Source organism: Stenella coeruleoalba (genome assembly GCF_951394435.1).
Source record: "Stenella coeruleoalba genome assembly, contig: scaffold_61, whole genome shotgun sequence".
NCBI lineage: Eukaryota > Metazoa > Chordata > Mammalia > Artiodactyla > Delphinidae > Stenella > Stenella coeruleoalba.
In genome coordinates this window covers 1,048,742-1,076,201 of record NW_027646361.1, presented here as the reverse complement: position 1 = coordinate 1,076,201, position 27,460 = coordinate 1,048,742, and the positions used below count along the sequence as shown (strand labels likewise).

The following is a 27,460-nucleotide window of genomic DNA, read 5'->3' as shown; positions in this document are numbered from 1 at the left end:
CAATGAGAGACTAGCTGGAGGTGTCTGGATGGGCAAATTTAACTCTCATTTCCCACCAGGAAGAGGAAATAACCAAAGGCTCAGCGTGCCGTGCCGGAACCAGATTAAGGCCTAAAGCCATCCTGCGGTGTTGCAGCCAGGTCACAAGAAAGCGAGTTGAAGAAAGGAGCTCAGGGGCACTGTAATTCACAAACCTGCAGAGTTATAAATGACAGTTATCGTCCAAAAATAGACTGAAGTAAGGCTGACAAGAGGACTTGAAAGCGGGGCAGAATTGCAGGAAACCGATTTCAGGAGGTAGACTGGAATTGCATTGAAAGCATAGGAAAAGAAGCAGAACGTCCACAATGATGAACTTGGCCAAAAAGGGCGTATGCGTTTTTTCCTGAATATATTCAGGAAAAAACGCATACGCCGTTTTTCGCCAACCAAGCAAACTTGCAAAGGAAATCTGCACTACAATGAAGTCTCACTTCCCCCCGGTCAAAAGGGCCATCTGAAAAAAGTGTAAAATCCAGAAAGGCAGGACAGGCCATGGAGAACTGGGAGCCTTGTTATGCTGATGGGCGGGATGTAAATTGCCAACAGACACTTGGGAGAAATGTATGGTGTTTCCTGAAACATCTAAAAAACAAAGCAACAGAGCCTAGGGCACTTCCACTTATGGTCCTATAGCTTAGGGAATTTAAAATCAAAAAGACACAGCCACCCCAAAGTTTGGGATGCCTCTGTTTACAAGAACCTCGTTTACCGTACAAGTTCAATATCACAGAAATTGAAAAATGGATAAAGAACTTGTGGTACTTACGTACAATGCAGTATCACTCAGCAATGAAATCTATGTCATCAGGCCCGTAGCAGCATCATGAGTGGATTCAGGTACGATGTTTCTACCTGAAATAAGTCACACAGAAAAAGAAACATCATAAGATATCAGTAATACATGGAATGTAAACTTGGCTACACAGGAACTGATTTACAGAACAGAACAGGGTCTCAAATTTAGAAAACCAACTTATGCTTGCTTAAGGGGAAAGGTGACTTGGGCTGCTACATAAAACCAGAGATTGAAATGAGCACAGATAATGTTCCTTAAGCCAAATATGGAATAGACAAGAGCTACTCCTTGCTCAACGAAATGGACTCAACACCGCATATTAAACGCCTAAGAATGTACCTGACTAGTAAGTATCTTAAAACCTATGGATTGCTATGTCTCCGAAAGAGAATCAAGCATGTGTACAGGGGCATAAACGCAGCAGTGATAGGATTGGAGATGTTCGGTGAGCAAATGAAGACCCTTTGAAGTCATATTGCATGGTACCCATTCCACGGGTTTCAACTACCCAGGTTTTAGGTATTCTTCCTTCAGCTAAAACATGCATGTGGAACCCAGAGTATGATCAACCATGTGATCGGGAGACGTGTTCAAATATGTCTCAGTTTTCGTACCCTGGTACTTGGGTGCAACATTCCAGACGCTTTAATAACACTCTCCCGACTTGGAGAGTCAGTCCCTTTAACCTCCTGTTTGGCCCAGTTTGCAATTTCTGTGGAAGATGAACAGGAATAGCGAGAACCAATGAGAGACTAGCTGGAGGTGTCTGGATGGGCAAATTTAACTCTCATTTCCCACCAGGAAGAGGAATTAACCAAAGGCTCAGCGTGCCATGCCAGAACCAGATTAGGGCCTGAAGATATCCTGCGGTGTTGCGGCCAGGTCACAAGAAAGCGAGTTGAAGAAAGGAGCTGAGGGGCACTGTAATTCACAAACCTGCAGAGTTATAAATGACAGCTATCATCCAAAAATAGACTGAAGGAAGGCTGCCAAGAGGACTTGAAAGCGGGGCAGAATTGCAGGAAACCGATTTCAGGAGGTAGACTGGAATTGCATTGAAAGCATAGGAAAAGAGGCAGAACGTCCACAATGATGCACTTGGCCAAAAAGGGCGTATGCGTTTTTTCCTGAATATATTCAGGAAAAAACGCATACGCCCTTTTTGGCCAACCAAGCAAGCTTGCAAAGGAAATCTGCACTACAATGAAGTCTCACTTCCCCCCGGTCAAAAGGGCCATCTGAAAAAAGTGTAAAATCCAGAAAGGCAGGACAGGCCATGGAGAACTGGGAGCCTTGTTATGCTGATGGGCGGGATGTAAATTGCCAACAGACACTCGGGAGAAGTGTATGGTGTTTCCTGAAACATCTAAAAAACAAAGCAACAGAGCCTAGGGCACTTCCACTTATGGTCCTAAAGCTTAGGGAAATTAAAATCAAAAAGACACAGCCACCCCAAAGTTTGGGACGCCTCCGTTTACAAGAACCTCGTTTACTGTACAAGTTCAACATCGCAGAAAGTGAAAAATGGATAAAGAAGTTGTGGTATTCACTTGCAAAGCAATATCACCCAGCAATGAAATCTATGTCATCAGGCCCTTAGCAGCATAATGAGTGGATTCAGGTACGATGATTCTAACTGAAATAAGTCACACAGAAAAAGAAACATCATAAGATATCACTAATACACGGAATGTAAACTTGGCTACACAGGAACTGCATTCCAAAACAGAACAGGGTCTCAAATTTAGAAAACCAACTTATGCTTGCTTAAGGGTAAAGGTGAGTTGGGGTGCTGCATAAAACCAGAGATTGAAATGAGCACAGATAAAGTTCCTTAAGCCAAATATGGAATAGACAAGAGCTACTCCTTGCTCAATGAAATGGACTCAACACCGCATATTAAACGCCTAAGAATGTACCTGACTAGTAAGTATCTTAAAACCTATGGATTGCTATGTCTCCAAAAGAGAATCAAGCGTGTGTACAGGGGCATAAACGCAGCAGTGATAGGATTGGAGAGGTTCGGTGAGCAAATGAAGACCCTTTGAAGTCATATTGCATGGTACCCATTACACGGGTCTCAACTCTCCAGGTTTAAGGTATTCTTCCTTCAGCTAAAACATGCATGTGGAACCCAGAGTATGATCAACCATGTGAACGGGAGACGTGTTCAAATATGTCTCAGTTTTCCTCCCCTGGTACTCGGGTGCAACATTCCAGACGCTTTACTAACACTCTCCCGACTTGGAGAGTCAGTCCCTTTAACCTCCTGTTTGGCCCAGTTTGCAATTTCTGCGGAAGATGAACAGGAATAGCGAGAACCAATGAGAGACTAGCTGGAGTTGTCTGAACGGGCAAATTTAACTCTCATTTCCCACCAGGAAGAGGAATTAACCAAAGGCTCAGAATGCCGGGCCGGAACCAGATTAGGGCCTGAAGCCATCCTGCGGTGTTGCGGCCAGGTCACAAGAAAGCGAGTTGAAGAAAGGAGCTGAGGGGCACTGTAATTCACAAACCTGCAGAGTTATAAATGACAGCTATCGTCCAAAAATAGACTGAAGGAAGGCTGCCAAGAGGACTTGAAAGCGGGGCAGAATTGCAGGAAACCGATTTCAGGAGGTAGACTGGAATTGCATTGAAAGCATAGGAAAAGAGGCAGAACGTCCACAATGATGCACTTGGCCAAAAAGGGCGTATGCGTTTTTTCCTGAATATATTCAGGAAAAAACGCATACGCCCTTTTTGGCCAACCAAGCAAGCTTGCAAAGGAAATCTGCACTACAATGAAGTCTCACTTCCCCCCCGGTCAAAAGGGCCATCTGAAAAAAGTGTAAAATCCAGAAAGGCAGGACAGGCCATGGAGAACTGGGAGCCTTGTTATGCTGATGGGCGGGATGTAAATTGCCAACAACCACTGGGGAGAAGTGTATGGTGTTTCCTGAAACATCTAAAAAACAAAGCAACAGAACCTAGGGCACTTCCACTTATGGTCCTATAGCTTAGGGAAATTAAAATCAAAAAGACACAGCCACCCCAAAGTTTGGAACGGCTCTGTTTACAAGAACCTTGTTTACAGTACAAGTTCAACATCGCAGAAAGTGAAAAATGGATAAAGAAGTTGTGGTCTTTACTTACAAAGCAATATCACGCAGCAATGAAATCTGTGTCATCAGGCCCTTAGCAGCACAATGAGTGGATTCAGGTATGATGATTCTAACTGAAATAAGTCACACAGAAAAAGAAACATCATAAGATATCAGTAATACACGGAATGTAAACTTGGCTACACAGGAACTGATTTACAGAACAGAACAGGGTCTCAAATTTAGAAAACCAACTTATGCTTGCTTAAGGGTAAAGGTGAGTTGGGGTGCTGCATAAAACCAGAGATTGAAATGAGCACAGATAAAGTTCCTTAAGCCAAATATGGAATAGACAAGAGCTACTCCTTGCTCAACGAAATGGACTCAACACCGCATATTAAACGCCTAAGAATGTACCTGACTAGTAAGTATCTTAAAACCTATAGATTGCTATGTCTCCGAAAGAGAATCAAGCATGTGTACAGGGGCATAAACGCAGCAGTGATAGGATTGGAGATGTTCAGTGAGCAAATGAAGACCCTTTGAAGTCATATTGCATGGTACCCATTCCACAGGTTTCAACTACCCAGATTTTAGGTATTCTTCCTTCAGCTAAAACATGCATGTGGAACCCAGAGTATGATCAACCATGTGATCGGGAGACGTGTTCAAATATGTCTCAGTTTTCCTCCCCTGGTACTCGGGTGCAACATTCCAGACGCTTTACTAACACTCTCCCCACTTGGAGAGTCAGTCCCTTTAACCTCCTGTTTGGCCCAGTTTGCAATTTCTGCGGAAGATGAACAGGAATAGCGAGAACCAATGAGAGGCTAGCTGGAGGTGTCTGGATGGGCAAATTTAACTCTCATTTCCCACCAGGAAGAGGAAATAACCAAAGGCTCAGCGTGCCGTACCGGAACCAGATTAGGGCCTGAAGCCATCCTGCGGTGTTGCGGCCAGCTCAAAAGAAAGCGAGTTGAAGAAAGCAGCTCAGGGGCACTGTAATTCACAAACCTGCAGAGTAATAAATGACAGCTATCGTCCAAAAATATACTGAAGTAAAGCTGCCAAGAGGACTTGAAAGCGGGGCAGAATTGCAGGAAACCGATTTCAGGAGGTAGACTGGAATTGCATTGAAAGCATAGGAAAAGAGGCAGAACGTCCACAATGATGCACTTGGCCAAAAAGGGCGTATGCGTTTTTTCCTGAATATATTCAGGAAAAAACGCATACGCCCTTTTTGGCCAACCAAGCAAGCTTGCAAAGGAAATCTGCACTACAATGAAGTCTCACTTCCCCTCGGTCAAAAGGGCCATCTGAAAAAAGTGTAAAATCCAGAAAGGCAGGACAGGCCATGGGGAACTGGGAGCCTTGTTATGCTGATGGGCGGGATGTAAATTGCCAACAACCACTCGGGAGAAGTGTATGGTGTTTCCTGAAACATCTAAAAAACAAAGCAACAGAACCTAGGGCACTTCCACTTATGGTCCTATAGCTTAGGGAAATTAAAATCAAAAAGACACAGCCACCCCAAAGTTTGGAACGGCTCTGTTTACAAGAACCTCGTTTACAGTACAAGTTCAACATCACAGAAAGTGAAAAATGGATAAAGAATTTGTGGTATTTACTTACAAAGCAATATCACGCAGCAGTGAAATCTGTGTCATCAGGCCCTTAGCAGCACAATGAGTGGATTCAGGTATGATGATTCTAACTGAAATAAGTCACACAGAAAAAGAAACATCATAAGATATCAGTAATACACGGAATGTAAACTTGGCTACACAGGAACTGAATTACAGAACAGAACAGGGTCTCAAATTTAGAAAACCAACTTATGCTTGCTTAAGGGGAAAGGTGAGTTGGGGTGCTGCATAAAACCAGAGATTGAAATGAGCACAGATAAAGTTCCTTAAGCCAAATATGGAATAGACAAGAGCTACTCCTTGCTCAACGAAATGGACTCAACACCGCATATTAAATGCCTAAGAATGTACCTGACTAGTAAGTATCTTAAAACCTATGGATTGCTATGTCTCCGAAAGAGAATCAAGCATGTGTACAGGGGCATAAACGCAGCTGTGATAGGATTGGAGAGGTTCAGTGAGCAAATGAAGACCCTTTGAAGTCATATTGCATGGTACCCATTCCACGGGTCTTAACTCTCCAGGTTTAAGGTATTCTTCCTTCAGCTAAAACATGCATGTGGAACCCAGAGTATGATCAACCATGTGATTGGGAGACGTGTTCAAATATGTCTCAGTTTTCCTCCCCTGGTACTCGGGTGCAACATTCCAGACGCTTTACTAACACTCTCCCCACTTGGAGAGTCAGCGCCTTTAACCTCCTGTTTGGCCCAGTTTGCAATTTCTGCGGAAGATGAACAGGAATAGCGAGAACCAATGAGAGGCTAGCTGGAGGTGTCTGGACGGGCAAATTTAACTCTCATTTCCCACCAGGAAGAGGAAATAACCAAAGGCTCAGCATGCCGGACCGGAACCAGATTAGGGCCTGAAGCCATCCTGCGGTGTTGCGGCCAGCTCAAAAGAAAGCGAGTTGAAGAAAGCAGCTCAGGGGCACTGTAATTCACAAACCTGCAGAGTAATAAATGATAGCTATCGTCCAAAAATATACTGAAGTAAAGCTGCCAAGAGGACTTGAAAGCGGGGCAGAATTGCAGGAAACCGATTTCAGGAGGTAGACTGGAATTGCATTGAAAGCATAGGAAAAGAGGCAGAACGTCCACAATGATGCACTTGGCCAAAAAGGGCGTATGCGTTTTTTCCTGAATATATTCAGGAAAAAACGCATACGCCCTTTTTGGCCAACCAAGCAAGCTTGCAAAGGAAATCTGCACTACAATGAAGTCTCACTTCCCCTCGGTCAAAAGGGCCATCTGAAAAAAGTGTAAAATCCAGAAAGGCAGGACAGGCCATGGGGAACTGGGAGCCTTGTTATGCTGATGGGCGGGATGTAAATTGCCAACAACCACTCGGGAGAAGTGTATGGTGTTTCCTGAAACAAATAAAAAACAAAGCAACAGAACCTAGGGCACTTCCACTTATGGTCCTATAGCTTAGGGAAATTAAAATGAAAAAGACACAGCCACCCCAAAGTTTGGAACGGCTCTGTTTACAAGAACCTCGTTTACAGTACAAGTTCAACATCGCAGAAAGTGAAAAATGGATAAAGAATTTGTGGTATTTACTTACAAAGCAATATCACGCAGCAGTGAAATCTGTGTCATCAGGCCCTTAGCAGCACAATGAGTGGATTCAGGTATGATGATTCTAACTGAAATAAGTCACACAGAAAAAGAAACATCATAAGATATCAGTAATACACGGAATGTAAACTTGGCTACACAGGAACTGAATTACAGAACAGAACAGGGTCTCAAATTTAGAAAACCAACTTATGCTTGCTTAAGGGGAAAGGTGAGTTGGGGTGCTGCATAAAACCAGAGATTGAAATGAGCACAGATAAAGTTCCTTAAGCCAAATATGGAATAGACAAGAGCTACTCCTTGCTCAACGAAATGGACTCAACACCGCATATTAAACGCCTAAGAATGTACCTGACTAGTAAGTATCTTAAAATCTATAGATTGCTATGTCTCCGAAAGAGAATCAAGCATGTGTACAGGGGCATAAACGCAGCTGTGATAGGATTGGAGAGGTTCAGTGAGCAAATGAAGACCCTTTGAAGTCATATTGCATGGTACCCATTCCACGGGTTTCAACTACCCAGATTTTAGGTATTCTTCCTTCAGCTAAAACATGCATGTGGAACCCAGAGTATGATCAACCATGTGATCGGGAGACGTGTTCAAATATGTCTCAGTTTTCCTCCCCTGGTACTCGGGTGCAACATTCCAGACGCTTTACTAACACTCTCCCCACTTGGAGAGTCAGCGCCTTTAACCTCCTGTTTGGCCCAGTTTGCAATTTCTGCGGAAGATGAACAGGAATAGCGAGAACCAATGAGAGGCTAGCTGGAGGTGTCTGGACGGGCAAATTTAACTCTCATTTCCCACCGGGAAGAGGAAATAACCAAAGGCTCAGCATGTCGGGCCGGAACCAGATTAGGGCCTGAAGCCATCCTGCGGTGTTGCGGCCAGCTCAAAAGAAAGCGAGTTGAAGAAAGCAGCTCAGGGGCACTGTAATTCACAAACCTGCAGAGTAATAAATGACAGCTATCGTCCAAAAATATACTGAAGTAAAGCTGCCAAGAGGACTTGAAAGCGGGGCAGAATTGCAGGAAACCGATTTCAGGAGGTAGACTGGAATTGCATTGAAAGCATAGGAAAAGAGGCAGAACGTCCACAATGATGCACTTGGCCAAAAAGGGCGTATGCGTTTTTTCCTGAATATATTCAGGAAAAAACGCATACGCCCTTTTTGGCCAACCAAGCAAGCTTGCAAAGGAAATCTGCACTACAATGAAGTCTCACTTCCCCTCAGTCAAAAGTGCCATCTGAAAAAAGTGTAAAATCCAGAAAGGCAGGACAGACCATGGGGAACTGGGAGCCTTGTTATGCTGATGGGCGGGATGTAAATTGCCAACAACCACTCGGGAGAAGTGTATGGTGTTTCCTGAAACATCTAAAAAACAAAGCAACAGAACCTAGGGCACTTCCACTTATGGTCCTATAGCTTAGGGAAATTAAAATCAAAAAGACACAGCCACCCCAAAGTTTGGAACGGCTCTGTTTACAAGAACCTCGTTTACAGTACAAGTTCAACATCGCAGAAAGTGAAAAATGGATAAAGAAGTTGTGGTATTTACTTACAAAGCAATATCACTCAGCAATGAAATCTATGTCATCAGGCCCTTAGCAGCACAATGAGTGGATTCAGATATGATGATTCGAACTGAAATAAGTCACACAGAAAAAGAAACATCATAAGATATCAGTAATACACGGAATGGAAACTTGGCTACACAGGAACTGAATTACAGAACAGAACAGGGTTTCAAATTTAGAAAACCAACTTATGCTTGCTTAAGGGTAAAGGTGAGTTGGGGTGCTGCATAAAACCAGAGATTGAAATGAGCACAGATAAAGTTCCTTAAGCCAAATATGGAATAGACAAGAGCTACTCCTTGCTCAACGAAATGGACTCAACACCGCATATTAAACGCCCAAGAATATACCTGACTAGTAAGTATCTTAAAACCTATGGATTGCTATGTCTCCAAAAGAGAATCAAGCATGTGTACAGGGGCATAAACGCAGCAGTGATAGGATTGGAGAGGTTCGGTGAGCAAATGAAGACCCTTTGAAGTCATATTGCATGGTACCCATTCCACGGGTTTCAACTACCCAGGTTTTAGGTATTCTTCCTTCAGCTAAAACATGCATGTGGAACCCAAGTATGATCAACCATGTGAACGGGAGACGTGTTCAAATATGTCTCAGTTTTCTTCCCCTGGTACTCGGGTGAAACATTCCAGACGCTTTACTAACACTCTCCCCACTTGGAGAGTCAGCGCCTTTAACCTCCTGTTTGGCCCAGTTTGCAATTTCTGCGGAAGATGAACAGGAATAGCGAAAACCAATGAGAGACTAGCTGGAGGTGTCTGGACGGGCAAATTTAACTCTCATTTCCCACCAGGAAGAGGAAATAACCAAAGGCTCAGTGTGCCGTGCCGGAACCAGATTAGGGCCTGAAGCCATCCTGCGGTGTTGCGGCCAGGTCACAAGAAAGCGAGTTGAAGAAAGGAGCTCAGGGGCACTGTAATTCACAAACCTGCAGAGTTATAAATGACAGCTATCGTCCAAAAATAGACTGAAGGAAGGCTGCCAAGAGGACTTGAAAGCGGGGCAGAATTGCAGGAAACCGATTTCAGGAGGTAGACTGGAATTGCATTGAAAGCATAGGAAAAGAGGCAGAACGTCCACAATGATGCACTTGGCCAAAAAGGGCGTATGCGTTTTTTCCTGAATATATTCAGGAAAAAACGCATACGCCCTTTTTGGCCAACCAAGCAAGCTTGCAAAGGAAATCTGCACTACAATGAAGTCTCACTTCCCCCCGGTCAAAAGGGCCATCTGAAAAAAGTGTAAAATCCAGAAAGGCAGGACAGGCCATGGAGAACTGGGAGCCTTGTTATGCTGATGGGCGGGATGTAAATTGCCAACAACCACTCGGGAGAAGTGTATGGTGTTTCCTGAAACATCTAAAAAACAAAGCAACAGAGCCTAGGGCACTTCCACTTATGGTCCTATAGCTTAGGGAATTTAAAATCAAAAAGACACAGCCACCCCAAAGTTTGGAACGGCTCTGTTTACAAGAACCTCGTTCACAGTACAAGTTCAACATCGCAGAAAGTGAAAAATGGATAAAGAAGTTGTGGTATTTACTTACAAAGCAATATCACTCAGCAATGAAATCTGTGTCACAAGGCCCTTAGCATCACAATGAGTGGATTCAGGTATGATGATTCTAACTGAAATAAGTCACACAGAAAAAGAAACATCATAAGATATCAGTAATACACGGAATGTAAACTTCGCTACACAGGAACTGAATTACAGAACAGAACAGGGTCTCAAATTTAGAAAACCAACTTATGCTTGCTTAAGGGTAAAGGTGAGTTGGGGTGCTGCATAAAACCAGAGATTGAAATGAGCACAGATAAAGTTCCTTAAGCCAAATATGGAATAGACAAGAGCTACTCCTTGCTCAACGAAATGGACTCAACACCGCATATTAAACGCCTAAGAATGTACCTGACTAGTAAGTATCTTAAAACCTATGGATTGCTATGTCTCCGAAAGAGAATCAAGCATGTGTACAGGGGCATAAACGCAGCAGTGATAGGATTGGAGAGATTCGGTGAGCAAATGAAGACCCTTTGAAGTCATATTGCATGGTACCCATTACACGGGTCTTAACTCTCCAGGTTTAAGGTATTCTTCCTTCAGCTAAAACATGCATGTGGAACCCAAGTATGATCAACCATGCGAACGGGAGACGTGTTCAAATATGTCTCAGTTTTCCTCCCCTGGTACTCGGGTGCAACATTCCAGACGCTTTACTAACACTCTCCCCACTTGGAGAGTCAGTCCCTTTAACCTCCTGTTTGGCCCAGTTTGCAATTTCTGCGGAAGATGAACAGGAATAGCGAGAACCAATGAGAGACTAGCTGGAGGTGTCTGGATGGGCAAATTTAACTCTCATTTCCCACCAGGAAGAGGAATTAACCAAAGGCTCAGCGTGCCGTGCCGGAACCAGATTAGGGCCTGAAGCCATCCTGTGGTGTTGCGGCCAGGTCACAAGAAAGCGAGTTGAAGAAAGGAGCTCAGGGGCACTGTAATTCACAAACCTGCAGAGTTATAAATGACAGCTATCGTCCAAAAATAGACTGAAGTAAGGCTGCCAAGAGGACTTGAAAGCGGGTCAGAATTGCAGGAAACCGATTTCAGGAGGTAGACTGGAATTGCATTGAAAGCATAGGAAAAGAGGCAGAACGTCCACAATGATGCACTTGGCCAAAAAGGGCGTATGCGTTTTTTCCTGAATATATTCAGGAAAAAACGCATACGCCCTTTTTGGCCAACCAAGCAAACTTGCAAAGGAAATATGCACTACAATGAAGTCTCACTTTTCCCCGGTCAAAAGGGCCATCTGAAAAAAGTGTAAAATCCAGAAAGGCAGGACAGGCCATGGAGAACTGGGAGCCTTGTTATGCTGATGGGCGGGATGTAAATTGCCAACAGACACTCAGGAGAAGTGTATGGTGTTTCCTGAAACATCTAAAAAACAAAGCAACAGAGCCTAGGGCACTTCCACTTATGGTCCTATAGCTTAGGGAAATTAAAATCAAAAAGACACAGCCACCCCAAAGTTTGGGACGCCTCCGTTTACAAGAACCTCGTTTACCGTACAAGTTCAATATCACAGAAAGTGAAAAATGGATAAAGAACTTGTGGTACTTACGTACAATGCAGTATCACTCAGCAATGAAATCTATGTCATCAGGCCCGTAGCAGCATAATGAGTGGATTCAGGTACGATGATTCTAACTGAAATAAGTCACACAGAAAAAGAAACATCATAAGATATCACTAATACACGGAATGTAAACTTGGCTACACAGGAACTGCATTCCAAAACAGAACAGGGTCTCAAATTTACAAAACCAACTTATGCTTGCTTAAGGGGAAAGGTGAGTTGGGGTGCTGCATAAAACCAGAGATTGAAATGAGCACAGATAAAGTTCCTTAAGCCAAATATGGAATAGACAAGAGCTACTCCTTGCTCAACGAAATGGACTCAAAACCCCATATTAAACGTCTAAGAATGTACCTGACTAGTAAGTATCTTAAAACCTATGGATTGCTATGTCTCCAAAAGAGAATCAAGCGTGTGTACAGGGGCATAAACGCAGCAGTGATAGGATTGGAGAGGTTCAGTGAGCAAATGAAGACCCTTTGAAGTCATATTGCATGGTACCCATTCCACGGGTTTCAAATACCCAGGTTTAAGGTATTCTTCCTTCAGCTAAAACATGCATGTGGAACCTAGAGTATGATCAACCATGTGATCGGGAGACGTGTTCAAATATGTCTCAGTTTTCCTCCCCTGGTACTCGGGTGCAACATTCCAGACGCTTTACTAACACTCTCCCCACTTGGAGAGTCAGTCCCTTTAACCTCCTGTTTGACCCAGTTTGCAATTTCTGCGGAAGATGAACAGGAATAGCGAGAACCAATGAGAGAATAGCTGGAGGTGTCTGGACGGGCAAATGTAACTCTCATTTCCCACCAGGAAGAGGAATTAACCAAAGGCTCAGCGTGCCGTGCCGGAACCAGATTAGGGCCTGAAGCCATCCTGCGGTGTTGTGGCCAGCTCACAAGAAAGCGAGTTGAAGAAAGGAGCTCAGGGGCTCTGTAATTCACAAACCTGCACAGTTATAAATGACAGCTATCGTCCAAAAATAGACTGAAGTAAGGCTGCCAAGAGGACTTGAAAGCGGGGCAGAATTGCAGGAAACCGATTTCAGGAGGTAGACTGGAATTGCATTGAAAGCATAGGAAAAGAGGCAGAACGTCCACAATGATGCACTTGGCCAAAAAGGGCGTATGCGTTTTTTCCTGAATATATTCAGGAAAAAATGCATACGCACTTTTTGGCCAACCAAGCAAGCTTGCAAAGGAAATCTGCACTACAATGAAGTCTCACTTCCCCCCGGTCAAAAGGGCCATCTGAAAAAAGTGTAAAATCCAGAAAGGCAACAGGCCATTGAGAACTGGGAGCCTTGTTATGCTGATGGGCGGGATGTAAATTGCCAACAGACACTCGGGAGAAGTGTATGGTGTTTCCTGAAACATCTAAAAAACAAAGCAACAGAACCTCGGGCACTGCCACTTATGGTCCTATAGCTTAGGGAAATTAAAATCAAAAAGACACAGCCACCCCAAAGTTTGGAACGGCTCTGTTTACAAGAACCTCGTTTACAGTACAAGTTCAACATCGCAGAAAGTGAAAAATGGATAAAGAAGTTGTGGTATTTACTTACAAAGCAATATCACTCAGCAATGAAATCTGTGTCATCAGGCCCTTAGCAGCACAATGAGTGGATTCAGGTATGATGATTCTAACTGAAATAAGTCACACAGAAAAAGAAACATCATAAGATATCAGTAATACACAGAATGTAAACTTGGCTACACAGGAACTGAATTACAGAACAGAACAGGGTCTCAAATTTAGAAAAACAACTTATGCTTGCTTAAGGGGAAAGGTGAGTTGGGGTGCTGCATAAAACCAGAGATTGAAATGAGCACAGATAAAGTTCCTTAAGCCAAATATGGAATAGACAAGAGCTACTCCTTGCTCAACGAAATGGACTCAACACCGCATATTAAACGCCTAAGAATGTACCTGACTTGTAAGTATCTTAAAACCTATGGATTGCTATGTCTCCGAAAGAGAATCAAGCATGTGTACAGGGGCATAAACGCAGCAGTGATAGGATTGGAGAGGTTCGGTGAGCAAATGAAGACCCTTTGAAGTCATATTGCATGGTACCCATTACACGGGTCTTAACTCTCCAGGTTTAAGGTATTCTTCCTTCAGCTAAAACATGCATGTGGAACCCAAGTATGATCAACCATGCGAACGGGAGACGTGTTCAAATATGTCTCAGTTTTCCTCCCCTGGTACTCGGGTGCAACATTCCAGATGCTTTACTAACACTCTCCCCACTTGGAGAGTCAGTCCCTTTAACCTCCTGTTTGGCCCAGTTTGCAATTTCTGCGGAAGATGAACAGGAATAGCGAGAACCAATGAGAGACTAGCTGGAGGTGTCTGGATGGGCAAATTTAACTCTCATTTCCCACCAGGAAGAGGAATTAACCAAAGGCTCAGCGTGCCGTGCCAGAACCAGATTAGGGCCTGAAGCCATCCTGCGGTGTTGCGGCCAGGTCACAAGAAAGCGAGTTGAAGAAAGGAGCTCAGGGGCACTGTAATTCACAAACCTGCAGAGTTATAAATGACAGCTATCGTCCAAAAATAGACTGAAGGAAGGCTGCCAAGAGGACTTGAAAGCGGGGCAGAATTGCAGGAAACCGATTTCAGGAGGTAGACTGGAATTGCATTGAAAGCATAGGAAAAGAGGCAGAACGTCCACAATGATGCACTTGGCCAAAAAGGGCGTATGCGTTTTTTCCTGAATATATTCAGGAAAAAACGCATACGCCCTTTTTGGCCAACCAAGCAAACTTGCAAAGGAAATCTGCACTACAATGAAGTCTCACTTCTCCCCGGTCATAAGGGCCATCTGAAAAAAGTGTAAAATCCAGAAAGGCAGGACAGGTCATGGAGAACTGGGAGCCTTGTTATGCTGATGGGCGGGATGTAAATTGCCAACAGACACTCAGGAGAAGTGTATGGTGTTTCCTGAAACATCTAAAAAACAAAGCAACAGAGCCTAGGGCACTTCCACTTATGGTCCTATAGCTTAGGGAAATTAAAATCAAAAAGACACAGCCACCCCAAAGTTTGGGACGCCTCCGTTTACAAGAACCTCGTTTACCGTACAAGTTCAATATCACAGAAAGTGAAAAATGGATAAAGAACTTGTGGTACTTACGTACAATGCAGTATCACTCAGCAATGAAATCTATGTCATCAGGCCCGTAGCAGCATAATGAGTGGATTCAGGTACGATGATTCTAACTGAAATAAGTCACACAGAAAAAGAAACATCATAAGATATCACTAATACACGGAATGTAAACTTGGCTACACAGGAACTGCATTCCAAAACAGAACAGGGTCTCAAATTTAGAAAACCAACTTATGCTTGCTTAAGGGGAAAGGTGAGTTGGGGTGCTGCATAAAACCAGAGATTGAAATGAGCACAGATAAAGTTCCTTAAGCCAAATATGGAATAGACAAGAGCTACTCCTTGCTCAACGAAATGGACTCAACACCGCATATTAAACGCCTAAGAATGTACCTGACTTGTAAGTATCTTAAAACCTATGGATTGCTATGTCTCCGAAAGAGAATCAAGCATGTGTACAGGGGCATAAACGCAGCAGTGATAGGATTGGAGAGGTTCGGTGAGCAAATGAAGACCCTTTGAAGTCATATTGCATGGTACCCATTACACGGGTCTTAACTCTCCAGGTTTAAGGTATTCTTCCTTCAGCTAAAACATGCATGTGGAACCCAAGTATGATCAACCATGCGAACGGGAGACGTGTTCAAATATGTCTCAGTTTTCCTCCCCTGGTACTCGGGTGCAACATTCCAGATGCTTTACTAACACTCTCCCCACTTGGAGAGTCAGTCCCTTTAACCTCCTGTTTGGCCCAGTTTGCAATTTCTGCGGAAGATGAACAGGAATAGCGAGAACCAATGAGAGACTAGCTGGAGGTGTCTGGATGGGCAAATTTAACTCTCATTTCCCACCAGGAAGAGGAATTAACCAAAGGCTCAGCGTGCCATGTCAGAACCAGATTAGGGCCTGAAGCCATCCTGCGGTGTTGCGGCCAGGTCACAAGAAAGCGAGTTGAAGAAAGGAGCTCAGGGGCACTGTAATTCACAAACCTGCAGAGTTATAAATGACAGCTATCGTCCAAAAATAGACTGAAGGAAGGCTGCCAAGAGGACTTGAAAGCGGGGCAGAATTGCAGGAAACCGATTTCAGGAGGTAGACTGGAATTGCATTGAAAGCATAGGAAAAGAGGCAGAACGTCCACAATGATGCACTTGGCCAAAAAGGGCGTATGCGTTTTTTCCTGAATATATTCAGGAAAAAATGCATACGCCCTTTTTGGCCAACCAAACAAACTTGCAAAGGAAATCTGCACTACAATGAAGTCTCACTTCTCCCCGGTCATAAGGGCCATCTGAAAAAAGTGTAAAATCCAGAAAGGCAGGACAGGTCATGGAGAACTGGGAGCCTTGTTATGCTGATGGGCGGGATGTAAATTGCCAACAGACACTCAGGAGAAGTGTATGGTGTTTCCTGAAACATCTAAAAAACAAAGCAACAGAGCCTAGGGCACTTCCACTTATGGTCCTATAGCTTAGGGAAATTAAAATCAAAAAGACACAGCCACCCCAAAGTTTGGGACGCCTCCGTTTACAAGAACCTCGTTTACCGTACAAGTTCAATATCACAGAAAGTGAAAAATGGATAAAGAACTTGTGGTACTTACGTACAATGCAGTATCACTCAGCAATGAAATCTATGTCATCAGGCCTGTAGCAGCATAATGAGTGGATTCAGGTACGATGATTCTAACTGAAATAAGTCACACAGAAAAAGAAACATCATAAGATATCACTAATACACGGAATGTAAACTTGGCTACACAGGAACTGCATTCCAAAACAGAACAGGGTCTCAAATTTAGAAAGCCAACTTATGCTTGCTTAAGGGTAAAGGTGAGTAGGGGTGCTGCATAAAACCAGAGATTGAAATGAGCACAGATAAAGTTCCTTAAGCCAAATATGGAATAGACAAGAGCTACTCCTTGCTCAACGAAATGGACTCAACACCCCATATTAAATGCCTAAGAATGTACCTGACTAGTAAGTATCTTAAAACCTATGGATTGCTATGTCTCCGAAAGAGAATCAAGCATGTGTACAGGGGCATAAACGCAGCAGTGATAGGATTGGAGAGGTTCGGTGAGCAAATGAAGACCCTTTGAAGTCATATTGCATGGTACGCATTCCACGGGTTTCAACTACCCAGGTTTAAGGTATTCTTCCTTCAGCTAAAACATGCATGTGGAACCTAGAGTATGATCAACCCTGTGATCGGGAGACGTGTTCAAATATGTCTCAGTTTTCGTACCCTGGTACTCGGGTGCAACATTCCAGACGCTTTACTAACACTCTCCCGACTTGGAGAGTCAGTCCCTTTAACCTCCTGTTTGGCACAGTTTGCAATTTCTGTGGAAGATGAACAGGAATAGCGAGAACCAATGAAAGAATAGCTGGAGGTGTTTGGATGGGCAAATTTAACTCTCATTTCGCACCAGGAAGAGGAAATAACCAAAGGCTCAGCGTGCCGGGCCGGAACCAGATTAGGGCCTGAAGCCATCCTGCGGTGTTGTGGCCAGCTCACAAGAAAGCGAGTTGAAGAAAGGAGCTCAGGGGCTCTGTAATTCACAAACCTGCACAGTTATAAATGACAGCTATCGTCCAAAAATAGACTGAAGTAAGGCTGCCAAGAGGACTTGAAAGCGGGGCAGAATTGCAGGAAACCGATTTCAGGAGGTAGACTGGAATTGCATTGAAAGCATAGGAAAAGAGGCAGAACGTCCACAATGATGCACTTGGCCAAAAAGGGCGTATGCGTTTTTTCCTGAATATATTCAGGAAAAAATGCATACGCCCTTTTTGGCCAACCAAGCAAGCTTGCAAAGGAAATCTGCACTACAATGAAGTCTCACTTCCCCCCGGTCAAAAGGGCCATCTGAAAAAAGTGTAAAATCCAGAAAGGCAACAGGCCATTGAGAACTGGGAGCCTTGTTATGCTGATGGGCGGGATGTAAATTGCCAACAGACACTTGGGAGAAGTGTATGGTGTTTCCTGAAACATCTAAAAAACAAAGCAACAGAACCTCGGGCACTGCCACTTATGGTCCTATAGCTTAGGGAAATTAAAATCAAAAAGACACAGCCACCCCAAAGTTTGGAACGGCTCTGTTTACAAGAACCTCGTTTACAGTACAAGTTCAACATCGCAGAAAGTGAAAAATGGATAAAGAAGTTGTGGTATTTACTTACAAAGCAATATCACTCAGCAATGAAATCTGTGTCATCAGGCCCTTAGCAGCACAATGAGTGGATTCAGGTATGATGATTCTAACTGAAATAAGTCACACAGAAAAAGAAACATCATAAGATATCAGTAATACACAGAATGTAAACTTGGCTACACAGGAACTGAATTACAGAACAGAACAGGGTCTCAAATTTAGAAAAACAACTTATGCTTGCTTAAGGGGAAAGGTGAGTTGGGGTGCTGCATAAAACCAGAGATTGAAATGAGCACAGATAAAGTTCCTTAAGCCAAATATGGAATAGACAAGAGCTACTCCTTGCTCAACGAAATGGACTCAACACCGCATATTAAACGCCTAAGAATGTACCTGACTTGTAAGTATCTTAAAACCTATGGATTGCTATGTCTCCGAAAGAGAATCAAGCATGTGTACAGGGGCATAAACGCAGCAGTGATAGGATTGGAGAGGTTCGGTGAGCAAATGAAGACCCTTTGAAGTCATATTGCATGGTACCCATTACACGGGTCTTAACTCTCCAGGTTTAAGGTATTCTTCCTTCAGCTAAAACATGCATGTGGAACCCAAGTATGATCAACCATGTGATCGGGAGACGTGTTCAAATATGTCTCAGTTTTCCTCCCCTGGTACTCGGGTGCAACATTCCAGACGCTTTACTAACACTCTCCCCACTTGGAGAGTCAGCGCCTTTAACCTCCTGTTTGGCCCAGTTTGCAATTTCTGCGGAAGATGAACAGGAATAGCGAGAACCAATGAGAGGCTAGCTGGAGGTGTCTGGACGGGCAAATTTAACTCTCATTTCCCACCGGGAAGAGGAAATAACCAAAGGCTCAGCATGTCGGGCCGGAACCAGATTAGGGCCTGAAGCCATCCTGCGGTGTTGCGGCCAGCTCAAAAGAAAGCGAGTTGAAGAAAGCAGCTCAGGGGCACTGTAATTCACAAACCTGCAGAGTAATAAATGACAGCTATCGTCCAAAAATATACTGAAGTAAATCTGCCAAGAGGACTTGAAAGCGGGGCAGAATTGCAGGAAACCGATTTCAGGAGGTAGACTGGAATTGCATTGAAAGCATAGGAAAAGAGGCAGAACGTCCACAATGATGCACTTGGCCAAAAAGGGCGTATGCGTTTTTTCCTGAATATATTCAGGAAAAAACGCATACGCCCTTTTTGGCCAACCAAGCAAGCTTGCAAAGGAAATCTGCACTACAATGAAGTCTCACTTCCCCTCAGTCAAAAGTGCCATCTGAAAAAAGTGTAAAATCCAGAAAGGCAGGACAGACCATGGGGAACTGGGAGCCTTGTTATGCTGATGGGCGGGATGTAAATTGCCAACAACCACTCGGGAGAAGTGTATGGTGTTTCCTGAAACATCTAAAAAACAAAGCAACAGAACCTAGGGCACTTCCACTTATGGTCCTATAGCTTAGGGAAATTAAAATCAAAAAGACACAGCCACCCCAAAGTTTGGAACGGCTCTGTTTACAAGAACCTCGTTTACAGTACAAGTTCAACATCGCAGAAAGTGAAAAATGGATAAAGAAGTTGTGGTATTTACTTACAAAGCAATATCACTCAGCAATGAAATCTATGTCATCAGGCCCTTAGCAGCACAATGAGTGGATTCAGATATGATGATTCGAACTGAAATAAGTCACACAGAAAAAGAAACATCATAAGATATCAGTAATACACGGAATGGAAACTTGGCTACACAGGAACTGAATTACAGAACAGAACAGGGTTTCAAATTTAGAAAACCAACTTATGCTTGCTTAAGGGTAAAGGTGAGTTGGGGTGCTGCATAAAACCAGAGATTGAAATGAGCACAGATAAAGTTCCTTAAGCCAAATATGGAATAGACAAGAGCTACTCCTTGCTCAACGAAATGGACTCAACACCGCATATTAAACACCTAAGAATATACCTGACTAGTAAGTATCTTAAAACCTATGGATTGCTATGTCTCCAAAAGAGAATCAAGCATGTGTACAGGGGCATAAACGCAGCAGTGATAGGATTGGAGAGGTTCGGTGAGCAAATGAAGACCCTTTGAAGTCATATTGCATGGTACCCATTCCACGGGTTTCAACTACCCAGGTTTTAGGTATTCTTCCTTCAGCTAAAACATGCATGTGGAACCCAAGTATGATCAACCATGTGAACGGGAGACGTGTTCAAATATGTCTCAGTTTTCTTCCCCTGGTACTCGGGTGAAACATTCCAGACGCTTTACTAACACTCTCCCCACTTGGAGAGTCAGCGCCTTTAACCTCCTGTTTGGCCCAGTTTGCAATTTCTGCGGAAGATGAACAGGAATAGCGAAAACCAATGAGAGACTAGCTGGAGGTGTCTGGACGGGCAAATTTAACTCTCATTTCCCACCAGGAAGAGGAAATAACCAAAGGCTCAGTGTGCCGTGCCGGAACCAGATTAGGGCCTGAAGCCATCCTGCGGTGTTGCGGCCAGGTCACAAGAAAGCGAGTTGAAGAAAGGAGCTCAGGGGCACTGTAATTCACAAACCTGCAGAGTTATAAATGACAGCTATCGTCCAAAAATAGACTGAAGGAAGGCTGCCAAGAGGACTTGAAAGCGGGGCAGAATTGCAGGAAACCGATTTCAGGAGGTAGACTGGAATTGCATTGAAAGCATAGGAAAAGAGGCAGAACGTCCACAATGATGCACTTGGCCAAAAAGGGCGTATGCGTTTTTTCCTGAATATATTCAGGAAAAAACGCATACGCCCTTTTTGGCCAACCAAGCAAGCTTGCAAAGGAAATCTGCACTACAATGAAGTCTCACTTCCCCCCGGTCAAAAGGGCCATCTGAAAAAAGTGTAAAATCCAGAAAGGCAGGACAGGCCATGGAGAACTGGGAGCCTTGTTATGCTGATGGGCGGGATGTAAATTGCCAACAACCACTCGGGAGAAGTGTATGGTGTTTCCTGAAACATCTAAAAAACAAAGCAACAGAGCCTAGGGCACTTCCACTTATGGTCCTATAGCTTAGGGAATTTAAAATCAAAAAGACACAGCCACCCCAAAGTTTGGAACGGCTCTGTTTACAAGAACCTCGTTCACAGTACAAGTTCAACATCGCAGAAAGTGAAAAATGGATAAAGAAGTTGTGGTATTTACTTACAAAGCAATATCACTCAGCAATGAAATCTGTGTCACAAGGCCCTTAGCATCACAATGAGTGGATTCAGGTATGATGATTCTAACTGAAATAAGTCACACAGAAAAAGAAACATCATAAGATATCAGTAATACACGGAATGTAAACTTCGCTACACAGGAACTGAATTACAGAACAGAACAGGGTCTCAAATTTAGAAAACCAACTTATGCTTGCTTAAGGGTAAAGGTGAGTTGGGGTGCTGCATAAAACCAGAGATTGAAATGAGCACAGATAAAGTTCCTTAAGCCAAATATGGAATAGACAAGAGCTACTCCTTGCTCAACGAAATGGACTCAACACCGCATATTAAACGCCTAAGAATGTACCTGACTAGTAAGTATCTTAAAACCTATGGATTGCTATGTCTCCGAAAGAGAATCAAGCATGTGTACAGGGGCATAAACGCAGCAGTGATAGGATTGGAGAGATTCGGTGAGCAAATGAAGACCCTTTGAAGTCATATTGCATGGTACCCATTACACGGGTCTTAACTCTCCAGGTTTAAGGTATTCTTCCTTCAGCTAAAACATGCATGTGGAACCCAAGTATGATCAACCATGCGAACGGGAGACGTGTTCAAATATGTCTCAGTTTTCCTCCCCTGGTACTCGGGTGCAACATTCCAGACGCTTTACTAACACTCTCCCCACTTGGAGAGTCAGTCCCTTTAACCTCCTGTTTGGCCCAGTTTGCAATTTCTGCGGAAGATGAACAGGAATAGCGAGAACCAATGAGAGACTAGCTGGAGGTGTCTGGATGGGCAAATTTAACTCTCATTTCCCACCAGGAAGAGGAATTAACCAAAGGCTCAGCGTGCCGTGCCGGAACCAGATTAGGGCCTGAAGCCATCCTGTGGTGTTGCGGCCAGGTCACAAGAAAGCGAGTTGAAGAAAGGAGCTCAGGGGCACTGTAATTCACAAACCTGCAGAGTTATAAATGACAGCTATCGTCCAAAAATAGACTGAAGTAAGGCTGCCAAGAGGACTTGAAAGCGGGTCAGAATTGCAGGAAACCGATTTCAGGAGGTAGACTGGAATTGCATTGAAAGCATAGGAAAAGAGGCAGAACGTCCACAATGATGCACTTGGCCAAAAAGGGCGTATGCGTTTTTTCCTGAATATATTCAGGAAAAAACGCATACGCCCTTTTTGGCCAACCAAGCAAACTTGCAAAGGAAATATGCACTACAATGAAGTCTCACTTTTCCCCGGTCAAAAGGGCCATCTGAAAAAAGTGTAAAATCCAGAAAGGCAGGACAGGCCATGGAGAACTGGGAGCCTTGTTATGCTGATGGGCGGGATGTAAATTGCCAACAGACACTCAGGAGAAGTGTATGGTGTTTCCTGAAACATCTAAAAAACAAAGCAACAGAGCCTAGGGCACTTCCACTTATGGTCCTATAGCTTAGGGAAATTAAAATCAAAAAGACACAGCCACCCCAAAGTTTGGGACGCCTCCGTTTACAAGAACCTCGTTTACCGTACAAGTTCAATATCACAGAAAGTGAAAAATGGATAAAGAACTTGTGGTACTTACGTACAATGCAGTATCACTCAGCAATGAAATCTATGTCATCAGGCCCGTAGCAGCATAATGAGTGGATTCAGGTACGATGATTCTAACTGAAATAAGTCACACAGAAAAAGAAACATCATAAGATATCACTAATACACGGAATGTAAACTTGGCTACACAGGAACTGCATTCCAAAACAGAACAGGGTCTCAAATTTACAAAACCAACTTATGCTTGCTTAAGGGGAAAGGTGAGTTGGGGTGCTGCATAAAACCAGAGATTGAAATGAGCACAGATAAAGTTCCTTAAGCCAAATATGGAATAGACAAGAGCTACTCCTTGCTCAACGAAATGGACTCAAAACCCCATATTAAACGTCTAAGAATGTACCTGACTAGTAAGTATCTTAAAACCTATGGATTGCTATGTCTCCAAAAGAGAATCAAGCGTGTGTACAGGGGCATAAACGCAGCAGTGATAGGATTGGAGAGGTTCAGTGAGCAAATGAAGACCCTTTGAAGTCATATTGCATGGTACCCATTCCACGGGTTTCAAATACCCAGGTTTAAGGTATTCTTCCTTCAGCTAAAACATGCATGTGGAACCTAGAGTATGATCAACCATGTGATCGGGAGACGTGTTCAAATATGTCTCAGTTTTCCTCCCCTGGTACTCGGGTGCAACATTCCAGACGCTTTACTAACACTCTCCCCACTTGGAGAGTCAGTCCCTTTAACCTCCTGTTTGACCCAGTTTGCAATTTCTGCGGAAGATGAACAGGAATAGCGAGAACCAATGAGAGAATAGCTGGAGGTGTCTGGACGGGCAAATGTAACTCTCATTTCCCACCAGGAAGAGGAATTAACCAAAGGCTCAGCGTGCCGTGCCGGAACCAGATTAGGGCCTGAAGCCATCCTGCGGTGTTGTGGCCAGCTCACAAGAAAGCGAGTTGAAGAAAGGAGCTCAGGGGCTCTGTAATTCACAAACCTGCACAGTTATAAATGACAGCTATCGTCCAAAAATAGACTGAAGTAAGGCTGCCAAGAGGACTTGAAAGCGGGGCAGAATTGCAGGAAACCGATTTCAGGAGGTAGACTGGAATTGCATTGAAAGCATAGGAAAAGAGGCAGAACGTCCACAATGATGCACTTGGCCAAAAAGGGCGTATGCGTTTTTTCCTGAATATATTCAGGAAAAAATGCATACGCACTTTTTGGCCAACCAAGCAAGCTTGCAAAGGAAATCTGCACTACAATGAAGTCTCACTTCCCCCCGGTCAAAAGGGCCATCTGAAAAAAGTGTAAAATCCAGAAAGGCAACAGGCCATTGAGAACTGGGAGCCTTGTTATGCTGATGGGCGGGATGTAAATTGCCAACAGACACTCGGGAGAAGTGTATGGTGTTTCCTGAAACATCTAAAAAACAAAGCAACAGAACCTCGGGCACTGCCACTTATGGTCCTATAGCTTAGGGAAATTAAAATCAAAAAGACACAGCCACCCCAAAGTTTGGAACGGCTCTGTTTACAAGAACCTCGTTTACAGTACAAGTTCAACATCGCAGAAAGTGAAAAATGGATAAAGAAGTTGTGGTATTTACTTACAAAGCAATATCACTCAGCAATGAAATCTGTGTCATCAGGCCCTTAGCAGCACAATGAGTGGATTCAGGTATGATGATTCTAACTGAAATAAGTCACACAGAAAAAGAAACATCATAAGATATCAGTAATACACAGAATGTAAACTTGGCTACACAGGAACTGAATTACAGAACAGAACAGGGTCTCAAATTTAGAAAAACAACTTATGCTTGCTTAAGGGGAAAGGTGAGTTGGGGTGCTGCATAAAACCAGAGATTGAAATGAGCACAGATAAAGTTCCTTAAGCCAAATATGGAATAGACAAGAGCTACTCCTTGCTCAACGAAATGGACTCAACACCGCATATTAAACGCCTAAGAATGTACCTGACTTGTAAGTATCTTAAAACCTATGGATTGCTATGTCTCCGAAAGAGAATCAAGCATGTGTACAGGGGCATAAACGCAGCAGTGATAGGATTGGAGAGGTTCGGTGAGCAAATGAAGACCCTTTGAAGTCATATTGCATGGTACCCATTACACGGGTCTTAACTCTCCAGGTTTAAGGTATTCTTCCTTCAGCTAAAACATGCATGTGGAACCCAAGTATGATCAACCATGCGAACGGGAGACGTGTTCAAATATGTCTCAGTTTTCCTCCCCTGGTACTCGGGTGCAACATTCCAGATGCTTTACTAACACTCTCCCCACTTGGAGAGTCAGTCCCTTTAACCTCCTGTTTGGCCCAGTTTGCAATTTCTGCGGAAGATGAACAGGAATAGCGAGAACCAATGAGAGACTAGCTGGAGGTGTCTGGATGGGCAAATTTAACTCTCATTTCCCACCAGGAAGAGGAATTAACCAAAGGCTCAGCGTGCCGTGCCAGAACCAGATTAGGGCCTGAAGCCATCCTGCGGTGTTGCGGCCAGGTCACAAGAAAGCGAGTTGAAGAAAGGAGCTCAGGGGCACTGTAATTCACAAACCTGCAGAGTTATAAATGACAGCTATCGTCCAAAAATAGACTGAAGGAAGGCTGCCAAGAGGACTTGAAAGCGGGGCAGAATTGCAGGAAACCGATTTCAGGAGGTAGACTGGAATTGCATTGAAAGCATAGGAAAAGAGGCAGAACGTCCACAATGATGCACTTGGCCAAAAAGGGCGTATGCGTTTTTTCCTGAATATATTCAGGAAAAAACGCATACGCCCTTTTTGGCCAACCAAGCAAACTTGCAAAGGAAATCTGCACTACAATGAAGTCTCACTTCTCCCCGGTCATAAGGGCCATCTGAAAAAAGTGTAAAATCCAGAAAGGCAGGACAGGTCATGGAGAACTGGGAGCCTTGTTATGCTGATGGGCGGGATGTAAATTGCCAACAGACACTCAGGAGAAGTGTATGGTGTTTCCTGAAACATCTAAAAAACAAAGCAACAGAGCCTAGGGCACTTCCACTTATGGTCCTATAGCTTAGGGAAATTAAAATCAAAAAGACACAGCCACCCCAAAGTTTGGGACGCCTCCGTTTACAAGAACCTCGTTTACCGTACAAGTTCAATATCACAGAAAGTGAAAAATGGATAAAGAACTTGTGGTACTTACGTACAATGCAGTATCACTCAGCAATGAAATCTATGTCATCAGGCCCGTAGCAGCATAATGAGTGGATTCAGGTACGATGATTCTAACTGAAATAAGTCACACAGAAAAAGAAACATCATAAGATATCACTAATACACGGAATGTAAACTTGGCTACACAGGAACTGCATTCCAAAACAGAACAGGGTCTCAAATTTAGAAAACCAACTTATGCTTGCTTAAGGGGAAAGGTGAGTTGGGGTGCTGCATAAAACCAGAGATTGAAATGAGCACAGATAAAGTTCCTTAAGCCAAATATGGAATAGACAAGAGCTACTCCTTGCTCAACGAAATGGACTCAACACCGCATATTAAACGCCTAAGAATGTACCTGACTTGTAAGTATCTTAAAACCTATGGATTGCTATGTCTCCGAAAGAGAATCAAGCATGTGTACAGGGGCATAAACGCAGCAGTGATAGGATTGGAGAGGTTCGGTGAGCAAATGAAGACCCTTTGAAATCATATTGCATGGTACCCATTACACGGGTCTTAACTCTCCAGGTTTAAGGTATTCTTCCTTCAGCTAAAACATGCATGTGGAACCCAAGTATGATCAACCATGCGAACGGGAGACGTGTTCAAATATGTCTCAGTTTTCCTCCCCTGGTACTCGGGTGCAACATTCCAGATGCTTTACTAACACTCTCCCCACTTGGAGAGTCAGTCCCTTTAACCTCCTGTTTGGCCCAGTTTGCAATTTCTGCGGAAGATGAACAGGAATAGCGAGAACCAATGAGAGACTAGCTGGAGGTGTCTGGATGGGCAAATTTAACTCTCATTTCCCACCAGGAAGAGGAATTAACCAAAGGCTCAGCGTGCCATGTCAGAACCAGATTAGGGCCTGAAGCCATCCTGCGGTGTTGCGGCCAGGTCACAAGAAAGCGAGTTGAAGAAAGGAGCTCAGGGGCACTGTAATTCACAAACCTGCAGAGTTATAAATGACAGCTATCGTCCAAAAATAGACTGAAGGAAGGCTGCCAAGAGGACTTGAAAGCGGGGCAGAATTGCAGGAAACCGATTTCAGGAGGTAGACTGGAATTGCATTGAAAGCATAGGAAAAGAGGCAGAACGTCCACAATGATGCACTTGGCCAAAAAGGGCGTATGCGTTTTTTCCTGAATATATTCAGGAAAAAATGCATACGCCCTTTTTGGCCAACCAAACAAACTTGCAAAGGAAATCTGCACTACAATGAAGTCTCACTTCTCCCCGGTCATAAGGGCCATCTGAAAAAAGTGTAAAATCCAGAAAGGCAGGACAGGTCATGGAGAACTGGGAGCCTTGTTATGCTGATGGGCGGGATGTAAATTGCCAACAGACACTCAGGAGAAGTGTATGGTGTTT

General features: G+C 43.8%; 1 long non-coding RNA gene across 10 annotated transcripts in view; it reads right to left on the bottom strand.

The window, feature by feature from the left end:
* The window catches only part of LOC307181154, a 2,002,597-nt gene that overhangs the window by 949,898 nt on the left and 1,025,239 nt on the right, over positions 1–27,460 (bottom strand). For 5 of the 10 annotated variants that reach the window (XR_013826033.1, XR_013826034.1, XR_013826037.1 and 2 more), the window contains one exon: positions 2,389–2,474. The exons of 4 other annotated variants lie outside the window; for them this stretch is intronic. This is a non-coding gene — a long non-coding RNA (uncharacterized lncRNA). The remainder of the gene's footprint in view (positions 1–2,388; positions 2,475–27,460) is intronic. One more of the 10 variants, XR_013826035.1, reaches the window with a different exon arrangement.